At 40.6% G+C, this 14,255-nt stretch overlaps 1 protein-coding gene across 9 annotated transcripts in view; it reads right to left on the bottom strand.

Moving 5' to 3' along the window:
* Nucleotides 1-14,255, bottom strand: part of BCAS1 (brain enriched myelin associated protein 1) — a 452,678-nt gene that overhangs the window by 315,181 nt on the left and 123,242 nt on the right. The gene's annotated exons all lie outside the window — the stretch shown is intronic.

Genomic DNA, 14,255 nt, shown 5'->3' with positions numbered 1-14,255 from the left:
TCTTGGGACAGGGTGAGGACATCAGAACAGTTCTCCCCCTACATCGCCTACCACAGGACCCATAGGGCACACACCCTGTTGAAAATCATCTTTGTTCCATGCAATGGTGCCAACTGAATCTTTAGGGCACAAGCTCATGGTGTAAATCTCCCATTGCTTTGTAGCTATTTACTAACGCCATATAAGTGTTAAGAATTGTTGCACTAAAATGATGGCGGCATTACAATGATTATGGTTACTTTACACCTTTTTTGTTGCAGGTTTATTTGTGTCCACTAAGCGATGCTCATAGCCCATGTACTCAATCACAATTTTATATAGTCACTTAATTGTTTGTTGTTTATTCGCATCTATTTAGAAGATCTGTTGTGGTGACTTTATATTTTGTATATGTAGAAACATTGATAATCTTATTTGGATATCTTCGAAAATCTGCCAATTTTCATAATGACAGACATTAAACACACTCTAATTAATCATGTGCTCTCTCTCCAGAGACGCAAATGTGGAGTGAGTACCAAGTCGAGATTTTTCTTGCTTACCTACCCGTTATGGGTAATTTGTGGCTCTTGTTAGAAAACATATTGGCATAAAGACAGGAGGAGTGGGTCACATAAAAATAAAAATAAGAAATAAAATAAAGAAGTCGGATGGATACTTTCTCGAATTAGTTGAGATGTCACATGAGTGTAAAGTATGGCTCTGTTGAAGGTATTGTGATGAGTAGACGAGTGCAGCAAAGCTGAGGCTCACAGTTGCAGGTTGTGGTATACAACGTGGGCAAGGGCCTAGTAGCAGCTTCAGCGTGGGCCATTTTAACGTGTTTTTTATTGCCCGTTACTGTCTTTTATCTGTTATTTGCAAGTTACAAGATAAAAGTCGAAGCTATTAAATATTGCAGCAAAAAAGATACATTGCAAATCAGTAGGGTGGGGCAATGGAATGCCAAAGGGGCCAAACAAGTGACAAAAGGAAATAAATGATGGCAGTGACAGAAATAAGTGAGAGGCAACTTGGAAGGAAAGGAAGATAAAAATAGAGTTAAATAAAGTAAGAACAATAAAGAAGGGTGGCAGGAAGGAAAGGAAGGAACCAAATTATGAAAGAAAATTAAAAGAAGGGAATGAAAGAAGGAAACCAGGAAAGTAAAGTGAAATACTGAAAAATAAATATGGAAATTATTAATGAGAGATGGGTAGAAACAAGAAAGAGAGGCAATACAAAGGAAAAAGAGAAAGGAAAATTTAAAGAAGGAAGGACACAATGAAAAGAAGGAAAGTAGAAAGGGCAGAAAGATGACATTTAAGGAATGAAAAGAGTACATGAAAGAGAAGTAAAACAAAAGTAATAAAGAAGGGCAGAAAGGTAACTAGGAGAGGGGGAAGGAAAGAAGAATGAACAGAAGCAAAGCAGGATAGAAAGAAAGAATGAAAAGAGAGTGGGAAGAGAGACAGAAAGAATACCAACATTTTGATATGAAGAAGGATAGTAACAAGATAGAAGGTATGAAAAAATGACAGAGAGATATAGAGAAGAGCAAAAATCAATGAAGAATTAAAGGAAAGAAAGGCCACCGAAGAAAGGATAGCATAAATGTAAGAAGGAAGGGAGAAAAGAAGAAACAAAGAAAGAAAGGCTCATAAGCATGCAGCTGTTTGGCCAAATTATTTTAAAATCCTGCGTAAAATCATAATTTTACACTATTGTTTCCATGGGTGAGTGGGTACAGTTTTCACAGGCCTGCTTCAAAATGGCTGAGATCTCTCAGGGCCCAATGTATCAAGAATTGCTTTTGGGATTGTTAAATAGCGAATTTTACCGATTTGCTATTTAAGAATTGCAAAATACAATGTATGTAGGATTTGCAAAAAAAATTGCGAATCCTACATAGTCCTTACTAGCGAATAGCAAATTGTGAATTGCTATTAAGGAATACCTTCCCATTCTTTCCTATGGGCCCAGAGGCCAGTAGGAATGAATGGGATTGAATTAGCAATTTGCGAGTACCAAATAGGTACTTGCAAATTGCGCATGCAATTTCAAGGGTGCAAGGTGCCAAAAGGACACCCTGTTGCACCCCTGAAATATCCATGTGTACACGTGGCTCACCTACATGCCCTAAGGGCATGTAGGTGCGCCACATGCCACTTAAAAAAATGCCAAAAAGTGCATTTTTAAAAGAATTTGCAAATTACCACCAACTAGAAGTTGGTGGTAATTTGCGATTCCTTAAAGCCATGTCGCAATTTTTTCTTGCTTCCTGCATTGCAGTTAAGGAATCGCAAATTGTGATTCCCTAAATGCATTTGCAAAATTTGTGATGACCTATTTTGCAAATGCCCTTTGGATGATACATCCCAAAAGGCTTTTTCCCGTTAGCAAATGGGCCGATTCGCAGAATCGGCCCGTTTGCGAACGGCAAAACGCTTGATACATCTGGCCCTCAGTTTGCTAGCAGTTTTGGGCCGTGTGGTTCAAAGTGGGGGGCATTTTTATTTTTCTGGCTACCCCCTTGAACATGAGCTTGCACAAAAAAGAAGAAAACCGAGCAGAAGGCACATGAAAACCGTGACATTATCGACATTTGCTAGACAAACCGGTAGTTCACGTCTTTAAAATCCCTGCCATTTATTTACCAATATCTTAGGCAGTAAAAAAAGATTTACAGGGTCATTGAGACCTCGACAAAAGGGTTAAATAGCCTCAAATATTGTTTGTGACTGTTAAGCACTTGCACTCATTAGGAGATATGTGCAAACATCACTTCACTCCGCTGTTTCCATGGGAACTTGCAATGTGTTTGTACCTAGCGATAAATGTTCATGTAAAACACTGTGCAAGGGATATTAATGCATGCACCATTTATTTATTTGAAAGGTTTTATATAGCGCTGGTTAGACCCGGGGGGTATCAGAGCGCTTTACATGAACACAGGCAAACAGAGCAATACAGTTGAGCAGAATAGCAAATGAAGCATGCGAATACATTACATATAAAAATAAGCGAGATGAGGAATTAGGGTAAAAAACGTGCTATTTCAAACAATGTAGAGGAAGAGAAACATGAACATAATATACATGGGGGTATACGTCAGTGTCTGAGAAGGGAGAAATGTTATGAGCAGTGGGTGAGTGCAAAGATAGTAAGGAAAGAAAATGACAAAATTGATTCAGGGGGAAGAAGAAAGTTCAGTCCATGTGGGGATTAAGGACCCCAGTATAAGTTGAGAAGGTGGAGTTTGAGGTCTTTTTTAAAGTTGAGGTAGGTGGGGCTGCAGCACAGGTCCAGTGGGAGGGAATTCCAGATGCTCAGAGCGATTGGGTGGATTTCTTTTTTAGAAGTGAGGGGACTAGGACAAGCAAATTTGAGCTTCTCATCAGTCTGGTGCAGCCTGCCTTTTTGAGTTTGTTTGTTAAGTAAAGCGGGGTTTGTTGGTGAAGGGCTTTGTGCATGATGCAGTCGGTCTTGTAGAAGCATCTTCCTCCAATAGGGAGCAAGTTAAGGGCTTTCAGGGCTGGGGAGATGTTGTCAAATTTTTTACAATCCATGATGAGTCTGGCCGCCAGGTTGAGAACAGCTCTAAGGGGGGCCAGGTGAACTTTCGGGGTTCCTGTGAGGATAGCGTTGCCGTAGTCTAATCTAGAGAGGACTAAAGATTGGACAACTGATTTGAAGTCATCAGAGTGAATAAAGGGCTTGATATTCTTGAAGTGACGGAGAGTGCAGAGTGCTCCTTTGGCCGAGTTTTTTATGTGGTCTTTAAGGTCAAGCTTTTTATCAAGCGTGAAACCTGGGAAGCCGATTGTTTTTTTGTGAGAAGAGAATAATTTCTGTTTTTTTAGGGTTTAGTTTAAGATGATTGGCGTAGAACCAGGATTGGATCTTATTCAAGGTATTGTTTAAGTGGAGAATATCAGAGTGTGATTTAATTTTGTAATAGATTTGGGTGTCGTCGGCATAAAGGTGATAGTTGATTCCCGCTTGTTTCAGGATGAGGGGTTCCATAAAGAGGTTGAAGAGGGAGGGGAAAAGGATAGGGCCATGAGGTCCGCCCAAGGAGACAGTCGGCATGATTGACTGTGTCAAATGCCGCTGAGAGGTCAAGGAGAATGAGAAGGCACGGTTCACCATTGTCAAGGTATTTGTGGATGTCGTCAACAATGTTCAGCATTGTGGATTCTGTGCTGTAGCCTTTCCTGAAGCCAGATTGAAGGGAGTCAAGTAGGTTGAAATTACTTATGTGATTGTTCATTTGGAACAAAGCAAATTTTTCCAGGGCTTTAGCAAGAAGTGGGAGGTTAGAGATTGGCCAGAGGTTGTTAAGATCGTTGGGGTCCGCAGTGAGGCTTTAAGGAATGGGTGTGATTTGTCCGAGTTGGAGGGAGTCGGGGACACATCCAGAGGCAAGGGAGGTATTAATGATCTTGGTCCAATAAGGGGCGATGATATGGTTAAGGTTGTGAACTAGGGACGAAGGGAGAGGATCTTTGGTATGTGAAGATGGTTTAAGCTTGGCTATAATAGTAGAGACTTCGAGCTCGGTCATGGGGCGGAAGTTGTGCCAGGAGGTGTTTTTTTGTTGTTGTATGGTAGGAGGTATAGAAGTTGGCGAGGATTGAATGGGCAGGAAGTTGGAAGAATGAGGTAGAAGGCAGTGTTGCAGGTAAGTTGGGGGTTGGGCGGGTCCTGGATTTGAAGGAAGGATTGATCAATTTTAGCATTTTTTTCTGAGAAGAAGCTGGCAATTTCCTCACATCTCGAGATTGACGCCTTCATCTCTATGGGGGCCGAAGATGTTTGTTTTCTAACAATGTTAAAAAGTTCTCTAGGCCTGTTTTTGGTCCTATCAAGTTAAGCACGGAAAAAGGCTGCCTTTTCGTTAAAAATGTGTTTCCTATAGGTGGATCTAGCAGTTCTGAGGAGGGCAAGGTGCGAGGGAGAAGGGTGTTGTCTCCAAGTTCTATGATTGAAAATATAATTTGTGGACCTTACTCCCTATTTTTACACACTGATGTAAAATCGATTTGCTCTGGGATGCTGTTGTTTCCATAATTTACATCTTTTTATCCATAGGTGCGTTATATATTTTTGTAAATATGTATATTACGTGCTTTATCCAATTAACCAATTTACTCTGTTGCAGCAAGTCCAAACATTAAGGAAAGACGACCAATTTTATTAATGAGAAATTAAAATATTAAGGGCCTGATTTAGAATTTGGCGCACCGGGTTACTGCATCACAAATGTGATGGATATCCTGTCTCTTATTAGGAGTCCATTATATCCTATGGCATTTGAAATACAGTGGACTGGATAGCCATCAGGTTTGTGATGGAGTAACCCGTCCGCCAAATTCTAAATCAAATCCTAAGTGTGATAAATATTTAAAAGTGAGGTTAATGGGAACAGTATTCAGTATAATGGTGTCATTATTTGCTCAATAAGTACACATAACCACCCAGGGGACCATAACAAGTAGCCAGGAGAAATGCCGGACAATTCCCCCAGTGGTGTAACTCTGTGGCACTGGCACAGTGATGGGAGGGCGGAGATGCTGTGTATTGCAAGTGGGACCCTGGTGGTCCCTTTCAATGAGGAATTGCAAGAGGAAATCAGAAATTCTGGTCCATATTTCACTGGTGATTCCCACCCTGGTATTACAACTGGAAACTCCACCTACTTTCAGCTTCTCCAGTCTCTATGTGAACCACCACAAAAAAATTAAATAATGAATTATAGTTGGGCTTCTCCAATGAGTAGATCCTCTGTGCAGGCCAGCCAACTCAATTACTAAATTAGAAGCTTTTGCTTGGTTGGAATAATATCAAAATTGAAAAGTATTTGAGTTGAAAATGTATACCTTTTTACACCTCATAAACTGATGTTTAGAAAAAATGGTTGGATTAACAAACCATATGGATTAACAAAACATATGTAAAGCTGCTATTTCAGTGATAAATCATGTGTTGATTAGGTTACCTATTAATAATATGAATACATTAGTGTTAAGGGCATTGAAGCTGTAGTTTTTTTTACATTTCTGCTGGTATTCTTGCATATGGTAGCCACTAATGTAATCCTGTTTGATGTGGTAATTATTACAACACAAAAAGTATGAATGGCTCAAAATGATTTTCATTTGGTACACAGAGTCAATATTTGAAATACTTCAAAATAAAGTCTCACTTAAAGATGGACAGAAATAGGGCACCTGACAATAGTGTCCCCATCTACCAGACACCTAATTCCCCATCCTCTTTAGATAGAGGGACCACAGGGTGAAGCCTTGCAGGTTCTGGGTGCAGAGGGGATTTTGTAGAAATTTCCATTGTTCTATTTGATCTCCTTTCAATTTTTGCCTTACTTGGATTTTCTTCACGTTGACTCCGGATTTCAATGAGTGTATAATGTCCACTAAAGCTGAACTTTTAAATTGGCTACTCCCAATTGGTGTATTTAAATTTTCAGTAAGAAAATGTTAGCAGAGCTAATGTACCAGTGGCATAAATGATAAATGTCATATGTGATCTGTGGCATATAGTTGAACCACCCAGATTGGTTTAAATTGTATGTCTTTAGAGAACACCATTGTGCTCTGAATGTTCTACAGTATTAAAACATGTCAAGTGATGCTTGACAATGAAAGTGCGTTGCCATGTATGAAATCTACTTTTACAAATCAGCTAAGTCACAACTAATTAAGCCTTACAAACCCACAGGACTGGCTAATTATTAGGTTTATTTTGGGTCAGAGTAAACGCCGTAGGGCAATGACATTTTTGACTCTACCCAGAAACCGGGTGGGCTGGGTGGTCCCCAATTTTACATTTTACTACTGGGCGTGTTTCCTACAGCACATGCAGGTCTTACTTATAGGTGAAGATAATAGTGAGGTGGCAGAGGCTACATCCATATGTCAAATGTTGCTGGGTCCGGAGGCAGAGAGATATTTATTTAAGATGGTTGAACCAAGTTATTATAAGAAGACTCAATTTAAGGTTCTCTTGGTGGCCAATAAGGCCTGGAAGCAGGATCGAAGATGCCTCCAGCTCGGTTGGATTTGATATTATACACCCACTTCTACATCATCTTTATTACCTTCTATTTTTTTGGACATCATTATGGCTTGATGGAGATGAAAAGGGATAGCAATAGTAGGGGATTTGTTTGATAAAGATGATATTTTCCCATTCTCCACATTGGCAGGAAAAACTCGCTGCCTAAAACTGATTTTTTTCAAGTTTTTTACATATCCGGGATTTTTTGCAGGCAAAAGCTAAATCAGGCCACATTAGCCAAAAATGATTTGATCCAGGTAATTAGATGGAGAGAGAGGATTGGTAGCCTTTATAACTGCCTTGTTGAAACTCATATGGATGATCTGGAGGCTAAAAATCTTAATTGGAATGTCAGATTGAGTCAAGGCGGTGAAATCTTGCAGTAATCTATTGCTATGGCAGGGAAGATTTTGATTCCTTCTAATTTGAAGGAATAGAATTTTAAAATAGTTTTAAATCTCTGTTATACTCCAGCCAAAATGTTTAAATGGGGGGGGGGGGGGAATAAATTATGATAAATGATTTCTCTGTGGGGCCGATCAAGCTGACATTCTCCATATGTTTTTTAGGTGCCCTTAGTTAAGACAATTAGTCGGGGGAATGGAGTTTTCTTTGACTGATATAATTGGTGCAGAAATGATTATTACACCCCCTGCGATGTTACTGTTTCTGATAGATGAGTCTCTGACTAATTGTGCAGCACAGCAGGTATCTGATTTGTATGCAACTGCTGTGGCTCAGTTATGCGTAGCCTCATTCTGGTTACAGAAGGAACCCCCGTCCTTCGAAGTATGGAGAGCAAGACTGTACACCATTTGTAATCTTGAGCATAGCCTATACTCTCTCAAAGGAACAAGTAAACACAAATTAGGTGTAAGGATTTGGGGGTCAGTGTTAGACCATCTGAATTCTTAATGACATTTTAGCCTCTTTATTCTTATTTATTCTCATGCCTTGATGACTGCTTTAATTTTGTAATGTATGAATTTGTAAGAATTGTTGCTCTAATGTAATTTTGATGAGTTGTTATTGCTCCAACCTGACTGATCTTTTATATAATTGTGTTATTTATTGGCTATAAATAAAATACATAAAAATAAACTTCATTTTCCATGATCAGACCTGATTGTGAAGAAATGGAGTGTACTAAATTGACCTAAGAAAATGATAGAAAAATAAATCTTTTTCATGCATTATTACAAAATCTACTTCAATGATGAAAGTAGATTTCTGATAAGTATTTTGTTTGTACTACCTAAGAGCAAACTGTTTTAAAACAAGTTTGTCTTGTAACTCCATTCCAGAGATTGCATTACTCATCTCTGAATATGTGTTAATGACTGGGCTGCTGGAGGACAATGGCCTGCCTATGGGAGCAGGAAGGCTGATGTGGTGTCAACAGTGACCACTTAGCAGGGATGATTCATCAGGGTAGAACAGCAACAGTTGGCAACACAAAGGCTCATCACAACATCTCGTCGTTGAAATGCCATGCTAGTGGACTAAACCCAATCACTCCCAGAGGTAATTCAAGCATTCCTTATGAGCACCCAGGAGGATGGAAAAACACTAGCAGGTCATGTAAATGGGATGTTACCTAATTTTAATAAGGATTTGCATGAAAGAGACCACCCCTTCTGGCAAAGGTAGACTGCTAGGGCTATCCTACATGAGGAGCTTTGGGATGGTTTGCTGTAGCTGTGAAAGGAAATGATGCAAAAGAAGATGGGTGTACCGTGGTAAACTTGCCATTACTGGGTTTATGGCATTCTGCAATCACAGGGGCAACCACAGGATATGGCAATTGCATCACTACAAACTCTTCTGAACCTTCCTGCAATTAGGAAGAACATCAAGAAGAAAGAAAATTCTAATTGACTACTTTGTGAAGAAGATTGAAGGACTCCTCACTCTAACTACAATGGACTAGAACTGCTTTCCAAGAGGTAATTAGATTACCATTTCTGCTACAAGGGCACAAAATGCAGAAGGGCTCCTTGTTCTGGAGATGGCCCAGATGATCAATTTGGTGCGGACCCTGAGAAAGCCCTATCTGGAGAGAGATCTGGTGTCTTGAAGACTGCCTTGAGGACCTGGGGATGTAGGCAAAACCAGGTTTGCATTTTACCAGCCTCAAGAAATTTTTGGGATTTAGTAATTTTTCTTACCTCCATGGGATATCATAGAGAGTGTATCTTTAGCAGGCACGATTTCCAGGTTTGCCCAACTCTGAGATTTTTTCTACAAAGGCAAATGCTTAAGCAGGAAGGTATCAGTCTCTTGGACCCCCGCCCAGCTACAACATCAAGCATTGCCTACTGGAGGATTCTAAGTAAGAAGAAGTGACTCCAATCAAAGGTACAGCTTGAGATCCTGGTGAGGCAGCAAAGTTTCCCAGCAGTGAAACGAAAGTGGAGACTAGAAAACCCTGCTTTGTCCCAGTTCGAGTTTTAGGCACAAAGATGGAAGACTTTAGTGAGTTTAACTACAACGTGTCTAGCCTTAAGTGATTGTCACCAGCTTTGGCATCTCCCGAGGACATTGAGAACCAGAACATGTCAAGGTTCGAAGCAAGCACTTTACTGATGTGACTGGCTAGGCTTACCCGAGCCCCGCTTTATCCTATTCACTCTAAAATCATGCCAAGGTCCTTGTCTACAAACAAGACAGACTTTCAATAGGTTCTTTGTGATTTTTTGTTGCATTTTGCTTTCTTAAAAATTGAGAGATCCAATATCTGACTGGAACTAGGTTTGCGCCTTTTTGCATATTACAGTTAGCTTGCTTTCTAAAATTTGATTTGGTAAATTGTTTGTGTTGTGTCCATAACTCTTATGGTGATTAAGTTACCACACATTTCTGTGGAGAAGTGCCTGCAGCTTGTGCTCTTGCTAACTGGGGTTCAGCAGAGATTAACCTAGAACTGTCTTGTGACCTAACCAGGGTGTGTTAATTTAGTTGGTAGTACTTCCCCCCTCCCAAACTAATCACCCATTTTCAGAGAGGGAGCATGGTTATATGTGCCTTTAGAGAGCATTGCAGCAGTGATACATTGGGGAAGCATGGCTATAGAGAGTTTTTATGGGCCATGGTTGTAGAGTGATATCGTGGAAGCTTTCTAAGATTGGGCTATTTTGGAAGTAATGAAACATAGAGATTTAAAGTCTATTGGCATTGAGCTGTTTTCAGAACGATATGGAGAAAGGATGTGTAGTGAGATAGGCAAGATTTAAAGGGTTGAAAGCACTGGAAATTCATGGTAAGTGGCCTTCCCCTCCAGCCAAACTCTTGATCAGACCCGTAGAAAAATGTTCTACTGTTTCTATACTCATAAAAAAAATATGCACACTGAGTTTCTGAAGAGATTCATTATTTACAGCTTGAATGCTTTTTTTTGTAACATCATACTTTTGACAGTAATTGTTATACTGAAATTGATGTGTCTGCAGGAGTTATGTAGCTCACAGTTTCTTGCTACATTTTAGGCCAGTGCTGCATAACTTGCATTTTTCTGATTGACAGTCAGAAGTCACACCCACCAATGTTAGATCACCTGAAAACTTCTAAGAAATACTGTCATGACATTTCAGTATATTCAGCATTGTTTTAAAGGGCAGTTTGACATGAACAATGTGCTTGGTAGCATTAGCACTTGTTAATGAGCTGTGAAACAATGTTTTGATGTTTAACCCCTTCGACGCGCATGACGGAGCGGGTCCGTCATGCACGTCGGTTGCGCTGTGCGCATGCCGGAACCACTCCGTCATGGCCCCGCCCGCGCACAGAACCTTCAGCGTGGCGCGGAAATCCGCGCCGCGCTGAAGGGGTTAATGTTGAGATTTTCTTGACACCTGTGTTCTGCCACTGGGAAAATTATGCTACTGTTACCCTGGGACACTTTTGGACGTATTAAACAAGGCTGCCGTGTAAAAAGTGGAACCACTAATTTGTAATAGATGGGAATGTCCTGCAAAATGAAAAATTAAACTGTGTTTTACACTCCATTGGCTCTAGTGCTCTGCTAAAGTGAAGTTTCTGTGGCTGTTGTCTGATGACATGCCACTTGGCATTGTATGAGAATAGTAAGTTTAAATTTTTGTTGTGTAAAAAAAGTATTTTCTGGTGTGAGTTTGGCTGTCTAGTAGTGTGTGTTAAACTGTATTTATTAGCTGATACTTATTCATATTTTGAGCAAGGTATGATTCAGTTGTCAGGCACCAGCTACAGCAAGGAAATTTAATTAGCAAGTGCTGCTTGCCGCTGAGAATAAGAGTAGGCCTGGGTGGAGTTCGTGAAGTTCTGCCAAGCGCCTGGCACCCTTTACCAGAGAACAGGCACAAGCCTCACACACGCCTAAATCATTATATGAACCTGTTGCACATTCTATGCTGGGCACTCTGGCTAGTAAAGCCTGTGAGCCTTGCAAATAACATGTTATTGTAAACTGATTTACATCAATCATTATGCTTGACTAATTGGTTTGAAGAGCCTTGGTAGATTTACATTCCATTGAGAGAAGCTTCAATTGTCTTGCATACAAAGCATGGACCGCCATTCAACATTCACTTAGATGTTAAGTAGAGGGGGGCAGAACTCTGCGGAATCACACAAAGTTTTTAAACAATTCTGCAGACTCTGCGACTTCTGCCCACCCCTGCATATAAGTCACCAGTATGGTCTCCCCTGAGGTGTCCTCTGGGTGCCCCAGGGGTAACTATAAGCAGAGGCATAATATGCTTTATATGTCTTGGTGAGGGAAAAACTGCTTATTGTAAATACTTAGGGCCAGATGTATCAAGAAATGGTTTTGAGATTCTGAAATAGCGAATTTTACCAATTCGTTATTTTGGAATGGCAAAATGCAATGTATGTAGGAATCACAACATTTTTTGCGATTCCTTAACATTCCCTAATAGCGAATCGCAAATTGCGATTCGCTTTTAGGGAACGCATTCCCATTCCCTAATGGCAAATTGCGATTCCCTAACTGCATTCGCAATCTAGGTAATCGCAAAAAATTGCAATTACCCATATTGTGAACGCCAAAAGTTTCATACATCGCTAAAGGCATTTTTGCGTTCGCAAACGGTCCAATTCTGTGAATCGGCCCGTTTGCGAACGCAAAAAGGCTTGACACATCTGGCCCAATGTTCCAGATGCTAACATAGGAATATTTTATTTAAGTATAAGTATTGCTATACAGGAGCTACAAATCTCATTAAAAGATTGGTAATGATAAATCTAACAACTTGCCATTGTTGGATTTATCATAACAAATACAGAAGTGAAGTTATAGGACTTTCTTTTCTGTGAGCCAAACGGCAGCCTTCTAGCAGTCTCTCCTCATTGGCCAGCCTTAACAGCCTTAGCCAAGCTGATTTGATGAGGTGATAAGTGGCCTGCATGGTGACAGAGGTTATCTGGTGAGGGGAACTCGGCACAGAAGAGGCCTGAAAGGGAGCTGAGGAAATCACACTGGGCTTCAAAAACAGCAGGACAGTAAGGAATGCCAGCCAGGCCTTTCCCCTCTCACTCTGTACACCCAACCAGATGGCAGGCCCAGAAATGGAATTTGCAGAAGGTCTGGAAGGGGAGTGTTAATGGAAATGAGGCACACCAGTAGGTTGGATTAGCCAGGAAAATCTCCATCTTGAATTTTAAAGCTCAGTGGTTTGTGAGAGAAGAATATGCTACACTTTGGAGGAAGTTATCATGCTTTTGGGTAGCACCCCGGACCTCATTGGACAGGGGCACCCCGTGCTTGTCATCCCAGATCATTGAATAAATATGTGAGAGAAGCATAGCAACTCAGATTTAGTGCCTGAAACTGCAAAGAGAAGAAGGTCTGGCCTGTTGGAACCCTGGTCTGCACCCAAATGGATTGTAATCTGAAGGGCTGCTCCTGCTGCACACTTTGAACAACATCCCTGAGGACTTTTCCTTGTTTCAAAAAGGATTATGGAATGTACTCCCTGAAAGCAAAAGTTTAACAGAGCTTCGCTGCACCATCTCTCTCAAGAATTCCTCAGGAAGGGAGTGCATCCAGTAGACTTTTAATGAATTACACAGGTGTATTGTGGGAATTGTAGCTCCAAACTTCCAAGGACCATCTCAGAGCTTCTAAACCCTTGGATTTATGGTTTGGACACTTTGAACCCTCAAGGTCAACTTCAGAAAGAAGTGCCAGACGTTTGGAGTAACGTTTGGAAAAATCTCCATAAGGGGACCAAAACGACGTCTAGAGTCAAGCCGACTACCTTCAGCCGCAACCTGGCCTGGATTTCAGGTTCATAGCGCTGAAAGCTCCAGAGCTCCATACTTCCAGGATTTGGATGGGGCCTCAAAAAAAGCAATCCTGTGTTGTTGCATCCTAATCGGCTTGCTCGAGGGGACTGCACGATGTCGAAAGAAAATCCTCCACAAAAGTCTTTTAAGTCTGAAGGTTACATTTTGACCAAGGCCTTCCGCTTAGTATATCCAATCAGGGCTCTATGAGGTTATCCTCAAACTTTGACTTTGTCCCGGTCAAGTGCGTCCAGACGTCCCAAGTTGGTGCTATATGTGTTTAAGCACTAGAAAGTGTTTAATCTTTAAAAATTCATATTTACGGTTGTCACTATTTTGGATTTCAGTCATTTTGGTGTCACTTTAAAGGTAAAAATATTTCCTATTTTGTATAAATTGGTGTGGTATTGTATTGGTCTTTTTAAAGGCTTTACATACCTGTCTCCTAAGTTAAGCCTGCCTGTTCACAGCCAGCAACCAAAGGTTGAGCCAGGGGCTAATGTTTTGAGACCTTGACCCGACCGTATAATGCGTGGGTGGCCTTATTGCTAGTGGTAGGTCTCTACTTGTACCTACTAATAAATTACCTTTTAACAAGATGTTTTCCTGAAAGCTATCTACTTTACACCTATAACATCAAACACAAGGACAAACCAACCTGTACCCATGTGTGTCGTTTTCATGAGTGAACATTGACATTGGGAGTAGTTTGGTGAGGAGGTTTTAGGTTTGTAGAAGTAATTTGATTCTGTGCTCAAAGCTGATTTGAATTTGTATTCGAGCAACAACATCAGAATTTTCTGCCTCTATCCAATTACGTTAAAAAACAAGATCTTTGTACATACACCAAGAACCGTTGGATGCACATGTGTGCTACTGAAACACACATTAGTTTGATAGCTCGCATACAG

This window comes from Triturus cristatus, chromosome 7, assembly GCF_964204655.1.
Source record: "Triturus cristatus chromosome 7, aTriCri1.1, whole genome shotgun sequence".
NCBI lineage: Eukaryota > Metazoa > Chordata > Amphibia > Caudata > Salamandridae > Triturus > Triturus cristatus.
Note: the sequence above shows the minus strand (reverse complement) of the source record. Positions and strands in the feature narration are given on the sequence as shown.